Source organism: Crocuta crocuta, unplaced genomic scaffold (genome assembly GCF_008692635.1).
Source record: "Crocuta crocuta isolate KB4526 unplaced genomic scaffold, BGI_CrCroc_1.0 scaffold3025, whole genome shotgun sequence".
Classification (NCBI taxonomy): Eukaryota; Metazoa; Chordata; class Mammalia; order Carnivora; family Hyaenidae; genus Crocuta; species Crocuta crocuta.
In genome coordinates, this window is record NW_027533335.1 from 1 (window position 1) to 4,257 (window position 4,257).

The 4,257-nt window shown below is 39.5% G+C and overlaps 1 long non-coding RNA gene across 1 annotated transcript; it reads left to right on the forward strand.

The window, feature by feature from the left end:
• Positions 1-67: 67 nt before the first annotated feature.
• LOC144218406 (uncharacterized) lies at positions 68-3,328 on the forward strand. Its single transcript, XR_013331155.1, has 3 exons — positions 68-178; positions 1,069-1,183; positions 3,193-3,328. It is a non-coding gene; the product is annotated as an uncharacterized LOC144218406 (long non-coding RNA).
• The last annotated feature ends 929 nt before the right edge of the window (positions 3,329-4,257 follow it).

Consider the following 4,257-nt stretch of genomic DNA (forward strand, 5'->3'; position numbering starts at 1 on the left):
TAAAAACAAATGAAAACGTTTCGCCTTGGAAGTGGTATACCTAGCGTTCAGAGTACATTTTCCAAATACTGATATCCTAGTTTCAGGGTGAAACATGAGTGGGCGAGTGACAGCAAGGTATAAATCTAAAGAAAGAAAGGGTAATCAAGAGGCTAACCAGCCGGTTCCACCTGTGGCTGTGAGTACTTCGGTATTTGATGTTTTCTATACCATCACTGTGTTTTTCTGAAAATGTTGTTGAACTACAAACATACAGGTAGAGTGATAAACGTTTCTCTGCTGAGAAGGAGCAGGAAACATTGAACCAGAAGGCAACAGTCCTCGTGTTGCCTGTGGAAATGTCCCCTAGGACTCCTTTGTTATGCTTATTAACAACAGGTTGTACATATCCGCCCCAGCACAGTGTAAAATAGCCTCCCAAGTGCTTGTGGGTGCCTCTTCTGGAGTAGCCAGGCTGCAGGAAGAGTAACTTTCTTTAACATTTAAATGTTACTTACCGTCCAGTACAATATTGGTTTCAGGAGTAGACTCTATTGATTTATGACTTTCATACAACTCCCAGTGCTCATCAGCAGTGCCCTCTTTCTCGCCCATCACCCATCTATGTATGCCATCCTCCACCCACCTACCTCCATCAGCCCTCACTTTGTTCTCTACAGTTAAGAGTCTCTTGTGATTTGTTTCCCTCTCTCCTCTTATGTTTCCTTGTCTCCCCATGTGTTCCTCTGTTTTATTCTTCAATTCCACAGATGAGTGAAATCATATGGTGATTGTTCCTCTCTCATTGACTTCATTCACTCAGGAGAATACATTCTAAGCCCTGTCCACATCATTGCAAATGGCAAGATTTTATTCATTTTCATGACTGAGTAATATTCCATTATATGTATACACAGCCATATTCAATTTAGGAATAAATATATAGAATCATGTGTTATAAGTGCTTTTAACCTTATCTATTATTTGATGTAAAATGTGTAGTGTATGTTTATATTGTTGGTATGTGTTAACAATACAATTTTTATTTGGACACACACACACACACACACACACACACACACACTCTAGGTCCAGCAGCCGAGTGATGAGCAACGTCAACAAAAGGAGGCACCCCCTGAGCGTCAGGATATTATTCCTGATAAAGAGAAAGCAGTTGCAGAAGCACCTATGGATCACGGTGAAGGTAAAGGGGAGAAGAATGCTTACTGGGGGCACAGGGTATATTTTTGCATCACGCATTATGACATAACAGGACGAAACAATTCATTAGAAGAGAATCTCAGTCATTTCCTGAAAATTCTTTGAAAATGTGAATAGAGTATAGTTTGCAGCTCTGTTCACTCTAGTGAATTTCCCCTCATTCTTCCAATGCAGTCCTTCCTTTTTTTTTTTTTAAACATTTTTTTTAATGTTTTTATTTATTTCTATGAGAGAGAGAGAGACAGCGTGAGCAGGGGAGGGTCAGAGAGAGAGGGAGTCACAGACTGAAACAGGCTCCAGGCTCTGAGCTGGCAGTCAGCACAGAGCCCGACGCGGGGCTCGAACCCACGAAATGCGAGATCATGACCTAAGCGAAAGTCGGATGCTTAACCGACTAAGCCACCCAGGCGCCCCTAATGCAGTCCTTCCTAAATCGGAGGAAACTGTTGACTACTAACGTATACATTTCTTCACTAGTTTAATGTGTACTTCTCAGGACATTTGTGTGTGGCCTTTTTCATCAATGCGTCAAAAGTGTAAGCAGTTGTTAATAGTATGTGCAGAGGGCCAAGTCAGCATATCTTACCACATCTGGAATAAAGATGATTTGCATAGGGATGGTAGCCTTGTTTCATAAATAAGAAAACCTAGGTTCAGGGACTGTGGCTTGCTGAAGACTGCTTGTCACATCGAGACATAATTAAATTTCATTCACGTTTGTTCTTTTTGTTACTTCCTCCATCTGTGTTTTTATACCAAAATGTGAATGGTTTGTACAAAATGTGTAATACTAAAATGTGTACTGTAAAATTAGCTAAGTACGGCCAGAGGATAAATGAAGTTCAGTGGAGCAGGAGATACTCCAGAAAAGGGCTCCAGGAAGGACGGCCACAGTTATCTTTGGTTAACTATTGCATATGGTACATTTGAGAAAAGCTGGCTCATTCGGGAAACTAGGATATAGGTAAAGTATATTAGTGTGAGTTTTAAGTGGCTTTAGGAGGTGTTTAAGTACGTTTATGATTAGGAAACTCAAACGTATCTGAAAATAATACATGAAAATAAAATAGGAATATAATAAAACAGGAAAATAATTATGAAACAAGAATAAATAGCTTCCAATATAGTATTTTCATCAAATACTTGTAGTGAATTATGGACCTCCTTTGGGCCAAGGATTATTTTAGGAATTCTCTGGTAAGAGGTTTCTACAACAGGACTGACAACAAAGTCTGTTAATTCCTTCCCACCCGACTCCCTTTATTGTCGCTGTAAGCCGGAAGTTTGACTCAAAGTCACTATGTTCTGCTGTTATTTTTGATACTTGGTTCTCTACAGGACTCATTTATCATGTTATATAGAGAGACTTTGCCCCTGAAATAACTATTTAAATTTTGCAAAATAACGTTCAGGTTGCCCTATTCAATAGGGGATGGATGTCACTAGTATAGGATTTGTCCTAGGCCCACCAATACACTCAGCTAATCGTTCCAGAAATTGAATTTTAGTTTTTGTTACAATCCTATCCATGGTTCAGGCCACCTGGGTGGCTCACGTGGTTAAGCATCAGACTCTGAATGCTCAGGTCATGATATCGTGGTTCGTGAGATTGAGCCCCGCGTTGGGATTCTCTCTGTCTCCCTCTCTCCGCCCCTCTCCTGCTCGTTCTCTGTCTCTCTAAATTAAAAACAAACGACAAAAAACTTTTAGAAATCCTGTCCGTGGTGTAAATGTAAGCTTTCTTTCCTGATGCTCTCTACTCTTAATACACCGTGGTAATATAATGCAAATGTAGGTTTAGTGTGGTTTCTTTTTAGATTGTTACTTGAAATAAGGTTTCACAATACAGAAAAACAAAATGTGAAGTCCATCTTTTCATCACTTTTTAAATTACATGAAGTCTACAGCTTGTGTTTCACATAATGGAAAGAATGAATATTATTACTTCTTTCTTTATGTTTACTCCAGAATTGATGACCTTTGTTTTCTCAGGGCCTGGCCTGGAAGCCAGTATCCAGAAACTGCATCTGAATGAAACTGAGGGGATACGTGAAGAGGACACTGATGTAAAGGGGGCGAATTGTGCACCTGGGAAGCCTGTGAAAATGCCTGAGGCAGGTGTGTTATCTATCTGGAATGCGAAGTATGCAGGTCTTTTTCTGAATATTACATCTTTCATTATGTAGATGTAACTTGACTGATACTTTCTGAACAGAGTTTACACAGAAAGGTACTTTCACAACTAGGTCAGACCCTAACTTCCTGACTGCCTGGTTTATACCCTACCAGTTATAGAATTAAATTGGGTCAAAACCTTATTAAATTATAAACTAAGAAAACATTTCTTTTTTTATAAACGGTAAATACTGGAACCAGCCCTGTAACCCAGGAATGAATCCCACTTGATCATGGTGGATAAATCTTTTTACTGGCTGTGGGATTCGATTTGCAAGTATCCGGTTGAGGTTTTTTGCATCCGTAGTCACCAACGATATTGTCCTTTAGTTCTCTTTTCTTGCCGGATCTCTGTCTGCCTTGGGAATCCAAGTGATGCTGGCTTTGTCAGATAAGTCCAGAAGTTGTCCTTCCATTTCTATTTTTTGGAACAGCTTGAGAAGAATGGGTATTAATTCTGTTACAAACGTCTGGTAGAATTGCCCAGGGAAGCGATCTGCCCCAGGGCTCTTATTTGTTGGGGGATTTTTGATAACTGATGCCATTTCATCACTAGCTATGGGTCTGTTCAGGTTTTTATCTCTTCCCATGTGAATTTGGGTAGTGAGTGTGCGTTTAGGAATTTGGCGATTTCTTCTAAGTTGTCCAAGTTGTTGGCATATAATTTCTCATAGTATTCCTTGATTATTGCTTGTTTTTCTGAGGAGTTGTTAATAAGAAGTCCATTTACATTCGTGGTTCTTTTTATTTGAGTGTTCTCTCTTTTCTTTCTGAGAAGCCTGGCTTAGGTTTGTCAATTTTGTTTATTTTATCAACATACCAACTCTTGGTTTCATTTATCTGTTCCACTGTTTTCTTCGTTTCCCATCTTGTTTCTTTCTG